General features: G+C 45.3%; 1 long non-coding RNA gene across 1 annotated transcript; it reads left to right on the forward strand.

The window, feature by feature from the left end:
* Positions 1-15,215: 15,215 nt before the first annotated feature.
* LOC124682264 lies at positions 15,216-16,273 on the forward strand. Its single transcript, XR_006996229.1, has 2 exons — positions 15,216-15,551; positions 16,031-16,273. It is a non-coding gene; the product is annotated as an uncharacterized LOC124682264 (long non-coding RNA).
* The last annotated feature ends 389 nt before the right edge of the window (positions 16,274-16,662 follow it).

The following is a 16,662-nucleotide window of genomic DNA, read 5'->3' on the forward strand; positions in this document are numbered from 1 at the left end:
CCTTTTGTCGCGGGTGGTAATACAACCCGCGACAAAAGGGGTTGTCCCCTGCGCGCCCCCCGCCTGCCACGTGGTGGACCATATGTCGCGGGTAGTAGGTGACCCGCGACAAAAGGTCGACCTTTTGTCGCGCCTTTGTTGTCGCGGATGGCCGCCCGCGACAAAAGGCCCTTACGACCCGCCACAAATAGCCTGTTTTCCACTAGTGATCAGGCAGACAAAAACAGAAGTGAAAGAACATTTGCTGTTGGTGATAGTGTTTATCTGAAACTGCAACCTTATGTTCAATCGTCCATAGCACCCAGAGCACATCATAAACTGTTGTTCAAGTACTATGGACCGTATTCAGTCGTTGAGAGAGTGGGCGAAGTGGCTTATCGCTTGGCCTTGCCAGCAACCAGTCGCATCCATCCTGTGATTCATGTCTCTCAACTCAAAAAGGCTATTGGACCTCAGGTTAAGGTACAACAACAACTTCCCTCTCCTCTGGATATGTTGTTGGTTCCAGCTCGTGTCTTGCAGCGACGTCTTCGTCAACAAGGACCTGTGGTGGTCGCTCAAGTCTTGGTGCAATGGTCTGGTCAGCCAGAGTCATTGGCTACCTGGGAAGATCATGATGATTTGAAGCGACGTTTTCCCAAGGCACCGGCTTGGGGACAAGCCGGCCATCAAGGGAGGGAGAATGTTAGCACCGAACCTGACGACATGGAGCCGCACCAAGTGGCACAGCGTGAACGGCGTGCACGCAAGGAAAGCTCCCGCTTCCCTGCGAAGGACTGGGCCCGCTGATGACTTGGCCGTCAAGGATTGGTCGTCGATATAAGACCCACGTCGATGGACGGATTAGGGAGCGAATGTGTGATTGGCTTCGGCCCAGCCGGTTGGCTTGTATCTCTCCTTTCTCTCTGTTCCTCTCTGGAATTCGAACCTAGACTCCGAATTGCTGTAATCTGGCCACAATCACTGTGAAATCGAGAGTAGAACTCGAGCGTGATGTTAACACCGCCCTCTCGTTCCTGCAGCAGGTAACCTCTCTGCCCCCCACGCCTGCCCACCGCTGAGGCCGCCCTAACGGGCTCCGACGGCGGCGCTCGCTCCAAGGAGAGCCAGCGAACCCGACCGCAGCTCCTCTCCAATAATCTGGGGCGCTACTCTGCCTCGCCGGGTCCCCACCCAAGCGCGTCCATCCGTGCTGCATCCCCGCGAAGCTCCAACTTCTGGGCGAAAGGAAGCACTCCGGGAGCTCAACAACGGCAAGAGGAGAGCCTGACTTGTTGCCAGAGAGGGAGAACGACGCCGTCTTGCCGTTGTGTAGTAAGTGGCCACCTCGATTTAGGCTGTAGGGGTTCTGGTGGTGGTCAAATGTTGATTATTCTGGGGGGATTTGGATGCAGGAAGTTGAAGAAGGAATATAACGAGATCGGCAGTGCCACAATGAAGCTGGTACTGCAGTGCCAGCGTCCAACCGGAGTAAAAGCCGGCGTCTTCCCCGAGCTGCAGCTGCCAGACACCACATCGGCAAGGTCCGCCTTGACCAAGACCAGGACGCGCAGGTAGTACACATACATGCTCAAGATAGAATCGATGGATATATGGTAATGTAGATGGTTGTAGTTGCCTGGGAATTTGTCACGATCAACAATAGCAAAAAAGATACCTGGGAATTTGTACACCACGAGCAAAAAATTATCTTTTATGGCTTTGCTTCAGCATTTGTTCAATATTATGCCTGGTTGATGTGTTCATATGCAGCGCTATATTTCAACTTGTGCTCGATCTTGAATAGTGCCATTTGCATGTTAGTTGTCGTGGTAAAAACCTTGATGTGCAATTGTGTTCTAGCCTTCGAGGTTACCATCCATGTACATGAACTGCCATATCTAGAAGATTTTGTAGTATTACCTCCATTTCATAATATAAGCCATTTTAGCAAACTATTTTAGTTTACTAAAACGGCTTATATTGTGGAACAGAGTGATAATAAACATGCTAGTGCTCTGACCTGCAATGCCGTTTCACATTATCAGATCCATGTGCATATAGATAGATAGATTGATAGATAGATAGATATATATATAAAATAAGTTGATGTCCATGCTTTACTCGCATGAAGGTGCTGATGTGTCAAATTCTTGTGATAAACTGTTATCCATCTTGTTATGTTTGATTCTGACCATAACATTGTTTGTGAAAGGTAGCGTTGGGGAAGGGAGTAGCACTGCTGGTTCAAGGCTGGAGGTTCTTCAGTGCGACCTGGAGGCTGGATTATGGCAGCAGTGGCGACTTGATAGGTCAAGGTGGTGAGTTTCCGCTTATTCCCTAGTCTCTGTGTGTGATGCGATGGCCATGGGACTGGTGATGTACGGGCAAGTGGCTTCATGGATGAATTAGTTGTTGGCTATGCTCTTTGTAGTTGTAACTTTTGACATGTCATATAGTTATCTCAGTAAGTAGGTAATGGATGTCCAGGGATGGCTGATTTGGCTTTATTATTGTGGACATGATTTAGCTCATACTGTATAGAGTGTCAGCAGATGATTATCTAGTTAATGTTCCTTTTTGAAGCACATTTGAATCCTGGGGGTTGGCTCGATTTTGGTTGTAGTGTGTTGTCTCCTGTGTGTGCTTTGTGACACCACAAAGCAGCCGATTTTGGTGCATAGATATGAAACTGTCATGTAGAGAAAATCTTGCAATAAAAGTTCTCTAATCTGTGGCTGGTGGCTATTTTTCTGGTCCTAATTTTTTTGTTACATATTAACTTGTTTGCTTGACTTTTTTTTGGTTTGTTTGGAAAACATGAAGTACCTGTGTATTGTAGTTTGTGACTCTGTTGTTGTGCAGTCTATCTTTCTTGTGAAAGTAGTACAGAAGTGCCGAATACTTGATACATGTCTTGCTGTGATCAAATTGATGTGTAAAACTTCATGATTGTTCTTTATATTATTATTGCTGCACCCAAGATTCAGTGCACACCCATTGATGTTGCTCTACTGACCCATTACCTATTAATCTCACTTTATCGCCTGATGCGTGCGATGCTTGCTGGCCTTGTTTTTTTCCGACTCGGCGTGTTAAGGTGAGTTATTCCGGTGTCTCATGTCCATGCACTTTGCGCGGCGGAACGCTTCAAGCACCGCCGTCCACGACATTGGTGGATCCATTATCTCCCTTCGCCCTGAAGCCGACTACTTCGACTTCAAGACTGCTGAATCCGTCCAGAACTGGCGGAAAAAGTGGTTCTACATCAGGGACGAAAAGGTTGAGGGGCAAAAATATGGACTCGCCCCTTTCGACCCGACCAAAAAGGTGGTAAAGCTGAGGTCCTAGGACCAAAAACCTTCGTCGACTGAACTTGAAGAGACGGAGCCGCTGATTGCCTGGATCCATGCTTTGCAACATACAAAGTTGAAGGAAGTCTCGGGTCTCCAACTAATGTCACTGGTCATCCGCCGTCGAGTCCAGCACCTTCAGGCGAGGATTTCTGCAATGTGGTCTTACAGTGGGAAGGATGACAAAACAAGGATCTCCAAGAAAGATTACTCCACCAACGAGGTCGAGAAGACTATCCGATCCTTCACCAGGCTCACCCAAAAAGATGAAATCCCATCTGCCTGTCGGGTGAAGCCCTTCGACAAAAAACATCCACCACCCGCAGTAAGTTGTCGTGTCCTCCTATTATTTTGTCGACTTGTTTCGTACTTTACCTCCTTGTTCATTTCTTGATGAATTGTGGCTGTAGGACCAAAACCACCTTCGCTGCTACCCCCCCCCCCCCTTGCCTGAGGGGGGCGAAGTATCCGAGGCTTCCGCGGACCATGAAGGAGAAGCGGAAACTTTGGCGACTGAAGAGAAACTAATCGAGGAAGATTTTTCAGCCGAATCTTCCCATTCGGTGACTTCGCTCCCTTCCGCGCACTCACAAGGTGAAGCTGCGCAGAAGCAGAAAAGGAAGCGACCCGATACTGACAAGGACTCTGAAGCATCGAGTACCTCTCAGCCACAACTTGTCCAACCAATAAGGTCGATTCCTCCTCCCCAACTGAACCTATTCGAGTTGGCTGAAGACATCAGCTCGTAAGTTTCTTCTGCTTTAAACCATTGCCATCATTCTGTTTGTACTTTTGTGACTTTGCTAATTTTGAAAAAGGGATGAGGATGAATCTCCAAATTCTCCTACTGTCGGGGAGCCAAAATTTTGGAGGTTCCTGCCTCAACGCCGATGAAACCGATGAGTCCACGAGAGCAAACCGTGGACTCATCCATTCCCAAGGACCATGCAGCTAGCCCTGAAGCTCCTCCCAAGAAGAAGAGTAAGAAGGGTGATGCCAACAAGGGCATTGTCGTTGCCTATTCGACGGTATTCCAGAGGAGGAATCCTCATGGAGGGAAGAAGAAGTAGGGGCCATTGGGCGGAGAGTCCTCGGGACGGTGGTACGCGATTTACCCAGCTTCGGAACACCAGCTCGAGGACAGGGCCTACTGCTGCTTGTCTGGAATTATCTGGGCGCTTTCGCGTGATTACAATGAGTTGTGGTTGTCTCGTCTCTACCTCCATATCTGCCCTAAGGGCTCCCAGGATCCGGCTTATATAGGCGCCCGGATCTAGGGTTCTATGGAGAGTCCTACCCGGAATACAAGTTGCCTAACTACGGATCCACCTATGCCTAACTTGTCGTCATGGATCCGGCTTCCTTCATGGGCCTTAACGGATCTGACTCCTGGCATAGACCTCCAAGGATCCGGCTACCTCCATGGGCCTCCAAGGATCCGGCTACCTCAGTAGGTCGGTTCGGATCCGGCTACCTCAGTAGGGCGGTTGGGATCCTGCTCCTTATTCCTGGGCTGGACATCTTCCATCTTGATCAACATCAACTGGGCCACCCGATGGGCCATATGCCATCATCACCATCTGTGGGCCACCCGGGCTTGCCGGAATCGGACCATGTCAATGGTATACCTATGAAGTATATCCACAACAGTAGCCCCCGGAGTTCTCCGAGATTCACCGTTCTTCCGTCCAGCTCAGCTTGCGCATGTATCTTCATCCTTTAGCTGGAACGAATAATAGAGAATCTTGAAGGACTCCAAACCTCATATCTCCAACCAAGTATTGGTAGGAAACTTCATGATCCAATGGTCAGATTCTTCGGAGATTCCATCCAACGGTCACTTCACGTAATCTTCGGTATGGATCCGACTAGCCAAATGTAGGTTCAGATCCGGCTACCAAAAATTGAGGTTCGGATCCGGCTACCAAAAATTAGGTGCGGATCCGGCTACTAAAAATTAAGGTACAGATCCGGCTACAAAAAATATAGGTGCGGATCCGGCCACCAAAAATTAGGTGCAGATCCGGCTACCAAAAATTCAGGTGCGGATCCGACTACCAAAATTGAGGTGCGGATCCGACTACCAAAATGTAGGTGCGGATCCGGCTACCAAAATTGAGGTGCGGATCCGACTACCAAAATATAGGTATGAATCCGACTAGTTAGCTAGATTTTCGCCATATTTGAAAAATTTCTCGACATCACCATATGTAGCCCCCGAGCGTTGAGTCGGCTTGCTCCAAGGAGACTCGATGCTCAAAAATGTAGCCCCCTAGCGTCAAGGTGGAAATTTTTCGGTTTGTTGCTCCAAAGAGAACTTCATCGATGTAGCCCCCGAGCGCCAAGGTGAATTTACTTCAAAATCTGGTTTGGAGCTCTTAGAGTAGCTTTATCTTTATATGTAACTTAGGAATAGCGTAAATCCAAAGCATCTAGGTGGAAATTTTCAGCACTGATACTCGAAAGGAAACACACTTTTCACCTAAGATCAAATCGCAGCCCCGAGGGTTGGTTCCGGCTAAGCATAGCGGAATCAAGACTCAAGATGCTTTTCCAGCTGTGCACACCATGGATCCGCCTAACCTTCTCTCATATGGATCCGGCTAGCTTCCCCCGGGCTTCGCGCAAGTGCTAGGCCTGCTTGAAAACACCTTAGTTCGAGGACTGTTGAAGGTCCAAGCGTCATGTACCTGATACATAAACATAAGCATAAAAACACATTTGTATTAAATTGTTTCTTTGATTATGTTCAACGAACAAATGTAAGGCGGAACAAAAACGGCCTTTGAACAAATGTTTTAAAGCTGAAACTATGCAGCAGTTGAACAATATAAAACTGTCAAGGCGGAAACAACTCGACTATCTTGAACAGCTAATGCAATTTATATGTTTTAAGCAAGTGTTGGTTTATCCGTTCTTCTGGTTTATATGCTTGACTTTTCGCGAGATGACAAACTTTAAGCACAGAACATCTGCTGAGGCGATATCGCTTAATAGCAAAACAATCAAGAACCTCAGAAACAGAGGCTGGCTTTAAGTACCAAAATATCAGTACTAAGGAATCCACACATAAAACAACAGAAAACGTGTAGGCCAGAAAACTTAAGCTAACGCCCGAAGGCGGAATTTTTGCAGCGTACTAGAGCCTTAAGCAGCAAAAATAGTACAAAGTTTTTCACGAGCGCGAGGCAAATCGTGGAAAAGATATGACCAACAACGAAAGCGGTAAAAGACTCAGGATATGAGTGAACCAATCTTAATCTCATGATCATAAAATTTTAAAATATTAAATATAAATAGGGACTTAGCTGTTTGGAGCGGAGTCAACGTCGGTCGTGGCGGTTTTTCTTCGGCGCTCCATCGAGCCGGTGCGAGATTGATTATCGCGGTGGTCCTGTAGGTGCCGATCCGATCACCAAAATATAGGTGCGGATCCGGCTACCAACAATTAGGTGCGGATCCACCTACCAAAATTTAGGTGTGGATCCGACTTCCAAAAATTTAGGTGCGGATCCACCTACCAAAATTTTGGTATGGATCCGGCTAAAAAAATATAGGTGCGGACCCGACTACCAAAAACGTAGGCGTGGATCCGACAACCAAAAATATAGGTGTGGATCCGACTACCAAAAACGTAGGCGCGGATCCGGCAACCAAAAATATAGGTGCGGATCCGACTATCAAAAACGTAGGCGCGGGTCCGGCAACCAAAAATAAGTATGGATCCGGCTACCAAAAATATAGGTGCGGATCCAACTATGAAAACCAGGATTTGAAATTTTCAGATCTAAGGCGGAGTCTTCCTTAGGAAGGTCCAGAAACTCAGATCGAATCTTTGCAGCTACGTCCAGCTCAGCGGCGGTCATAGCTGCAGTATTTACCAGTGCGTTTCCGTCGGAATAGACGGTCTCGCCGATGAAGATGTGTATCCCGTCGATTGGGATGATGAAGAACTTGATGGGGTTTGTCCTAGCTGGAATCCAGAACTTGTTCGGAGGGACGATCGGAAAGTTGCCGGCGTACAAGACACGCTCCACAGCGATGGTGTCGTCAAAGCTTCCCACGGCGGAACCCTCCCGGTTCCGGCCTCCAGACGCCACTGGCCCCACGGTGGGCGCCAACTGTCGTTGCCTATTTGACGGTACTCCAGTGGAGGGATCCTCATGGAGGTAAGAAGAAGTAGGGGCCATTGGTCGGAGAGTCCTTGGGACGGTGGTACGCGATTTACCCAGCTTCGGAACACCTGCTCGAGGACAGGGCCTACTGCTGCTTGTCTGGAATTATCTGGGCGTTTTCGCGTGGTTACAATGAGTTGTGGTTGTCTCGTCTCTACCTCTAGATCTGCCCTAAGGGCTCCCAGGATCCGGCTTATATAGGCGCCCGGATCCAGGGTTCTATGGAGATTCCTACCCGGAATACAAGTTGCCTAACTACGGAATATTACATTGCCGTGTACGTCAAGGATCCACCTATGCCTAACTTGTCGTCATGGATCAGGCTTCCTTCATGGGCCTTCACGGATCTGACTCCTGGCATAGACCTCCAAGGATCTGGCTACCTCCATGGGCCTCCAAGGATCTGGCTACCTCAGTAGGTCGGCTCGGATCCGGCTACCTCAGTAGGCCGGTTGGGATCCGGCTCCTTGTTCCTGGGCTGGACATCTTCCATCTTGATCAACAGCAATTGGGCCGCCCGATGGGCCATATGCCATCACCACCATCTGTGGGCCACCCGGGCTTGCCGGAATCGGACCATGTCAATGGTATACCTATGAAGTATATCCACAACAGGCATCAAGATAGCGGAGAACCCGACGGTCCCCTCTACGGACGACGTAAGTTCTTTCCTGTTCTTTATTTAACTCTCTTTCTGTAACATCCGATGTCTTTGCTGACTTCTAATCTTCACAGCCGATAATGCGCGAAATGGTGGACATGGCCACTCGCTGTATCAATTTCTGAGACAGAGCTTCCCACCTCGAAGGTACTCACTCATGATAAAACTCTGGTACTGTAAGATATAATTTTCTTGATTCAAAAAGATCATTTGGTTATTGTAGTTGCGCCGCAAAACTCGGAGGAGATTCGAGAAGATGCTATGAAGCGTGCCGAAGCTCTTGAAGCAAAGCTAGAAGCCGCTGAAAAAGCACTCGAAGAGGCCCGAGCCAAGGCCAAATCCGAGGAAGAGCGATGCACTAGTAGAAAAAGGGGGCTTCAGTCCCGGTTCATAATGGGCTTTAGTCCCGATTTCGCAACCGGGATTAAATATGCGAGACTAAAGGCCCCCCTTTAGTCCCGGTTGCTTACGAACCGGGACTAAAGGCCCATCCACGTGGGCTGCGGACGTGTGTCGGGGTGGAATACCTTTATTTCCGGTTGGTGTGACCAACCGGGACTAAAGGTCTCTGCAGGTTTAGGGTTTAAACCCCTAAATCTGGTTTTATTTTGTTGTGTTTTCATTTCTTTTATATTTTATTTTGTGTTTTATTTTAATTTCAAAGAAGTTTCAGTACACATATTCTACGCTAGTATATACACATTACACGTTGATGCATATGAATATATAATTCCAAACAAGTTTGAAATTTCAAACAAGAAGAATTCAAGAGGAATATATAATATTCAATCTCGGGTGACCATATACAACTTCAAACAAGTTTTCATATACAATTTACGGCATTAGAAGTTCTTCGTCCTCGTGATAGTGTTGTCCATTAGGATGGAGGACATCCCTCATCAAAAATCCCGCTAATTCCTGTTGAATTGGTCGGAAGCGAGCTTCTGGACTAAGCTTCTCCCGCAAGTCACTCCTCCGCAAGTTGATATCCTGAGCCCTCCGCTCAGAGGTGTGTCCCCAGATGAACTCACAAACATAGTATCCACATAGATTGGTCCCCTGTGGCTGAGTTGGAACATTAGCTAACCTTCTAAATGTTAGCTGATCTTTGAATTCACCGGTTACTTTATTTTTGAACCGTTTCCAAACCCTGCAGGGCAAAGAAATTAAATGAACAAGGGAGTTATTAGTTACTTGATATCAGAAAATGAACGAAAGAGGCCGATATAGTGCGCAAATGATTAAAAATAATAACTTTTGCAGCATTGCTCTTATGTCGGACCAATGCTTTGGGTCCATATTCAGAGAGTCCATGACTTCAGCTCTGGAGTTGTCAAATTGAATTATTAGCAGAAAGTGAAACTTGCGGACACGTTACATGCATAGTCATGCATAACTCATCGATTAGACATAACATGGAGTAAACAAAAGTGAATGTGCACAAGACAGAAACACTCACCTAAAATGGTAAGGAAATAGAATTTCACTTTTGAGTTCCTGCTTTGTAAGAAACTTGTACAGGTCTCTCTCCACGTCTTGGGGTGATTTTGTAACACATTTCTCCTATAAATGATCCTAGACTACCCTCTCAACCAGGCCACCTGAGAGGGGCAAATGAATCTGGTTCGTCCAATCAGAACGCTACAGTAACTTTCCAATCCCACTCTTCACCACAGCCGTCGGATGCGGTAAATTTTTTCTCACTCTTTTTTTGTCTAAATTGGTCCATGACAGATGGGGCCTCGTGGGCGTGGGGTCAGCCAGCAGAGTCCGCGAGGTCGCTCGCTCAGGTCTCCTTTCTCCCTTCATTTTTCTGTGCGCGTGGTGGTGGGTGAAAAGTGAAACCCTAGATCGGCCCCGTCTCCTCTCTCTCGTCTCCGCCTCCCCACTCCCGCTCTGAGCCGCCTCCCGCTCCTCTCTCCTGCTCCTCTCCTCTCTCCAGCTCCGGCGCAGGAAGAGCGGCGCTCGAGCGACCGCGGCGGATGGATGCGGGGGCAGTCGGTAACAGGGAGCGTGGTCTGCGGCGGCGGCTGGGCGTCTCTCCCTGGCTCCCCAATCCCGTCTCTCCTCCTCCGCCCCTCTCTCCCCGCCCCAGCCCCATGTGAGGCCGGAGAGGGAAATCCCAGGCCGGAGGAGGGTGGAGGCGAACGGATGGAGCGGGATGGTTGTTCCCTTCTTCTTCCATGCTGATTCAGGGCATCCACGCCCGCTTGTTTGGTCGCCATCTTTCTGGGGCTGGTGAAAAGGTAGATCGCTCTCCCCTCCTGGCTCCCCAATCCACGCCCCCTCCTCTCGTCCCCAGTCCCGTCTCTCCTCCCAGGGACGGCCTCTCTCCCCCGCTCTAGCCCCATGTGAGGCCGGAGAGTGCACTCCCAGGCTGGACGAGGGTGGAGGCGAGCGAATGCCCCATCGCCGGCGGCCGCCCCGCGCATCCTCCTGCCGGAGGCGCCACCATCGCTCGTCGTTTTCCGAGAGCTCGCCTGCGCATTTGAGCAGCGAGCAGACGGGGCCGGACGGGACGGCCGCCGTGGTAGACGAGAGGAAGCGCTGCAGGAGAGGGTCCCGGAGGAGGGGCGGCGCCGCCTGTGGAGTTGCTGGCTCAACAGATTTTTTTGGTTTACATCGTTGTGCCTTTTCTTTGCATCTAGCAGCGGGTCTGGTTGGGGTAAAGTGGTAAACACACGAAGGAGATAAGCAACCAGACATTGTTGTTGGTACCAGCAGTAATTTCTGCCCCTCTCTATTTTATTTTTAGGTGGCCATTATGCTATGTTAAAAAGAGTGTCACATATGCCCTGCAACTGTTTGTGTTCATGTTTGAATGGTGGAAAGAACATTTTTCTAGAAAAGTTAACTCTCATCCAATGGAGAAAATCATCATATTGTGTTAAAAGAAGTGCCACATATGCTTTTCAATTGTTTGTGTTCCTTGTTAATGCAGAAAGAATATTTGTGCAGAAATGCACGAGTATTGAAGAATTCATTGGCAACCAGAAAATGAAGCTAGGAAGTACGTCAAGCAGCTTATTGACGCCAATGATTATTGCCATACCAAAGGAGTCTATCATAGAGGTCTGAAGGTCCGTTCTGGATAAGAGATGCATGCGTCACTTTCTTTTCTCTCATTCTCTAATTGCATTTTCTCATGCTTGACAATTCTAATCTGCTTTTGTAGCCTGAAAACCTGCTTCTTGATTCACATGGGAACTTAAAAGTTCCAGTTTCGGACTTTTTCCTAGAAACGTGATAAAGAGATTCCATTTGCTGACAATGCCTACTTATATTTTACTGTGTTGACTGAGAGTTCTTAATTTTTGGGAATTCCAGGGAGTAGGCCTCTTCACACAACTGTGGCATGGAAAATTACATTGCTCCTGAGGTATGTGACGCTTCTTCTGTTTTTAGCTTAAACATGAAGTCGCTACTGATGTATGAAATGTATGAAGGAAAATGGGAAGTACATGCAGTATTTGGTACATTAATATTATATGTTGTTCATGTATGTTTGACTGAAGCTACTGAAGTTGCTTCATGGTTTATGGATAAATGATTATAAAAAATAAAACTTGCTGAGTAAATTTGAATCTTCTGATAAAGAACCATTCCTTTGTATGTGGCCGCCGTGGTAGACGAGAGGAAGCGCTGCAGGAGAGGGTCCCGGAGGAGGGGCGGCGGCGCCTGTGGAGTTGCTGGCTCAACAGATTTTTTTGGTTTACATCGTTGTGCCTTTTCTTTGCATCTAGCAGCGGGTCTGGTTGGGGTAAAGTGGTAAACACACGAAGGAGATAAGCAACCAGACATTGTTGTTGGTACCGGCAGTAATTTCTGCCCCTCTCTATTTTATTTTTAGGTGGCCATTATGCTATGTTAAAAAAGAGTGTCACATATGCCCTGCAACTGTTTGTGTTCATGTTTGAATGGTGGAAAGAACATTTTTCTAGAAAAGTTAACTCTCATCCAATGGAGAAACTCATCATATTGTGTTAAAAGAAGTGCCACATGTGCTTTTCAATTGTTTGTGTTCCTTGTTAATGCAGAAAGAATATTTGTGCAGAAATGCACAGTACTGAAGAATTCATTGGCAACCAGAAAATGAAGCTAGGAAGTACGTCAAGCAGCTTATTGACGCCAATGATTATTGCCATACCAAAGGAGTCTATCATAGAGGTCTGAAGGTCCGTTCTGGATAAGAGATGCATGCGTCACTTTCTTTTCTCTCATTCTCTAATTGCATTTTCTCATGCTTGACAATTCTAATCTGCTTTTGTAGCCTGAAAACCTGCTTCTTGATTCACATGGGAACTTAAAAGTTCCAGTTTCGGACTTTTTCCTAGAAACGTGATAAAGAGATTCCATTTGCTGACAATGCCTTCTTATATTTTACTGTGTTGACTGAGAGTTCTTAATTTTTGGGAATTCCAGGGAGTAGGCCTCTTCACACAACTGTGGCATGGAAAATTACATTGCTCCTGAGGTATGTGACGCTTCTTCTGTTTTTAGCTTAAACATGAAGTCGCTACTGATGTATGAAATGTATGAAGGAAAATGGGAAGTACATGCAGTATTTGGTACATTAATATTATATGTTGTTCATGTATGTTTGACTGAAGCTACTGAAGTTGCTTCATGGTTTATGGATAAATGATTATAAAAAATAAAACTTGCTGAGTAAATTTGAATCTTCTGATAAAGAACCATTCCTTTGTATGTTATAAATAGGTTCTAAAAGCGGTCTTGGTCAAAAGTGTAGTTCCATAAGTAGCTTTAAACCATTTATAGTGGATCGGAGGGAGTACCATATTTAGTACAATAAAATTGACCCTCGTATCATTAGGATTTTGGTTCCATGATGATAGGTAAGGTTTTGAAATTTAATGTCCTCTTCTCCTTTTCAGGTCCCTGAGTTGGTTAATGTTGATTTTGCTCAGGCACGGTCCATCTTAGGGATCAACGAGAGGTGGCTCAAGCGATACGGGATGGCGGCGAGCAGCGGCGACCGCAGCGGACGGTGCAGCAGACTGGACATGCTTTAGAAATCACGGTCAAGACAACACGTCTTGGGGAGTGGTGCGCCTGTCAAGCGACAGCGTCTGATTCCTACACAACAAGGTGAGCTTTTCCCAAATCCTCTTTCTTTATATCTCTCTCTTTCCATCAAGCTTGTGCGATGTGCTATACTTTCTCATCATTTATTAGATAATTGTTGGCACTTTCAAGGACCCATTACACCTCCCTGTGGAATTACTTGATATGTTGTGCAGCGTGAGACCCATTACACCCCCTGTGGACTCATTACACTTTCGAGGGCCTCATATAGTGTTGTGAGCCTTCCCAGTGGCCTCCTTTTTAGTCTATTGATTTGAGGCTACTGCTACCTACCATGTAGTTTCATGCCTACTAGAAGGACCCCGCGCGCTTTGCTGCGCCGTCCTTTGTTGTACATGTTTTTATTTTTTCGTGGCCGGTGACTATGTGCTTATAACAGCGGTCCTCAACTAAAATAAGATAATGCAATCCTCAAGTAAAAAGATATGGAACAAATAATATAGATCAAGGACAAAGAAAATAGCTTCACTGTAACCATAAAAACCAGAAGCTCATTGAGGAGCCTCCCAACACACGAGGCGCATCCAAAACTTGAGACAAACCGTCCACCGATGACTCCACTACCACATTGAAAAATAGAACCAGCAAAGGAGGTAATAATAGATAGTCATAGTCTGAAATGTTAATTTTGATGCATAGCTAAAATGGTTATTCAATCTAGAAGTCAACAATGTCGTCAAAATCTCTGACTGCATTAATTAAACTGAAGATGAAAAGTATAGACAGCAGTTCAAGGACAGTGTGAGACACAATCAGGATATCAACTTAACAGTACACTATTTATGTTGCATCATTACTACCAAGAGGCAAGATCATACGTAGAAGTTAAGTATTTGACTAAAAAACATGCTAAATTAAATGCAAGAGTTCATTTTTCTATTTAATGAGAGAATAACATCAGGTCATTTAATCCTTACATGAGAAGATGATCAGTATCACAAAAACAAATGAAAAGCATGCATCCACCATTGCAATTTTCTTAATTTAAATTTATTTGGTATGTTACAGATAAGTTTTTTCCCATCTGAGATAGAACTATTGTGAATCACGTGGAAGGAAAGAGAAAAAACAATTTCAGGTTAAGAAGTAAGAAGGTAGGACAAAGATATTTCCATGTGAAATACCCTTTATATGTTAGTGGTGAAACCATGACATCAACTTTTTTATTCATGCTCCTGGTATAGAAAAGGGAAAATTCTCCAAAAAGATGACAAGCCATCCCATGTACTGTCAAATAGAACTGACCTCTGAGAGTAACTTTGGAAACTATCACTTTGCTTAACAATTCGTTCTGCATCCGCCAACATTCCTTGGAAAGCAAATATTAACCAACCTAGAAAGTCATTATCTCAGGTAGAAGCCTTTCAGAGTTATATCAGTTTCTGAACTTTGATTGATGCAATATAAAATAGAGACGATGGCCATTATCGTTTGAATTGGAGAAAAAAATGCGTAAAACTCTCACAATCTGAAGTAAATATGAGCATAGCATCCTGAAGCCTCTCAAACGCCACTTACGTACCAAACCATGACCATCTGATATTTGTTCAGGTTACATGGAAGGCACTCAGTACAGAAGTGGTCGCACTGGAATCCAATGCCCACTTTTCTCAAGTTGATATGAAATTATATAGATTATTATAAGTAGAACTCGACATGTATAAATGCAGCACATTCATGAAATTTACTGCATTGATGGCATAATTGGGCACACTTTCAATTTTGTTCACCTAACAATAGCTAATGGCCTCAAAGTCGTAAACAGTAATCAATTGATAAAAAAAATCAACCCACACAATTCTGACTTGTTCAAGACTTCTTTTTTTCTTATATTGTTTTCAGGACTGTCACTCAAGTCTTAGGATTTGACAACATTATTTCTGGCTGTTAGATTGTACAACATATTTGTTATGGATTGTGACATCCACATAATAGTGGATTCAGGTACACTAGCAACTACTCTTTTTGTCATCTATTATGATTTAGTTGAGACTGAGGTCAACATATATGCTGGAAAAGGACAACTTTGCATGTATTAACTTCTGGACTATTGTAATGTGCGTCATCAGCCAGAGAAGGCGGGGATCCGTGGATGCCAGTGAGGGAAGCAGCTTGGCTCGGGCCGACCATGGCGCTAGCGTTGCAACTCGCCGCCATCCTCCTTCGTCTCCCATCCACAGCTGGCTCCAACCCCTCCTCTGATGTGGTGCTATGAGAGCAAGAAAAAGAGCAGACATGCTCTGTATCTACATCCAGCGTCCACACAGCCAGATAATGGTACTGCTCTGAATAATTCTCTTTTTGTTTAGAGCTACGGTGATGCATGTAAGTATGTTATCTTAAATTATCTGCTTGTGTTAATTGAAAAAATTATGTTCCTTGCTTACATTTTCAATGCAAACTTGTTGGTGGTTTGTCCATTCTGCTGTTTGAAAATTCAAAGCACTCCATATTAATGCATTCTCTATCTTCTGATGTGTCGGCTATTAAACTAAGCAACGACATATGTACTACACATGCTTCTGGCATAGCGTGATTAAAACATAGGTTAATGCCGTACTAGCTGAGCCGCATCAATGTGTGACTGCAAGAACCTTTGAATTGCCCCAACTTCTAACTCTTTGACCCTTTTGATAGAACATGTTTGTTAATGTGCAATGTCTCCATTCCAGGTTATAGATTTTGCTTTCAAACTTTTGTCCTTCAAATGTATTTCCTTTTCTCCAACCGCTTTTGATCATTGGAAACTACTACAGGATGTAATTGTGTGCATGGAGCTCGCTGATCTGTGGTTCTTGTGCAACAAAGACCCTTCAGTTAGGTTATAAAATCCTTAATTATTGGAGCCATTCATATGCATGTATCATGCATGTATCAACGAATGAAGGAAGAAGATTTTCTTGTATTACTTTATGACTTTTTGTCTTTGATCATTGAATGGCACACGCATATGCTGATGTATAATGCTTGTTCTGGTATATATTTGTTCTTTGGACACATTGCACATAGAGATGAATCTCTTATTGCATGATTCTTTGAATGTGTGTGTGTGTGTGTGGTTATGATATATTGAGCATTTCTGTTATATACTTATATTATTGTTTCCTCCCAGCTTCAGAAAGTCTATCCTGTTTTGTTATTTTTTTCCCAGTTTACAAATGATAATGCATAAGGTTCAGCGAGCTCAAGCAGCAAGCAGCCAATACGAGAAGACTTAGTAGTTCATCTTTGTCTTAAGATGCCACAACCAGCTGCTATGGTTTTTAAAAGGACACCATTCTCTGCAACTCTGCAAAGTAATCTGGACAGACTTTGCTGAGTTTGGATGGAAACAGATGAAGCGATGAGAAATTAGAATACTTTATTTTGTGGCAATCTTTGTGAATTT

Source organism: Lolium rigidum, unplaced genomic scaffold (genome assembly GCF_022539505.1).
Source record: "Lolium rigidum isolate FL_2022 unplaced genomic scaffold, APGP_CSIRO_Lrig_0.1 contig_7894_1, whole genome shotgun sequence".
Taxonomy (NCBI): domain Eukaryota; kingdom Viridiplantae; phylum Streptophyta; class Magnoliopsida; order Poales; family Poaceae; genus Lolium; species Lolium rigidum.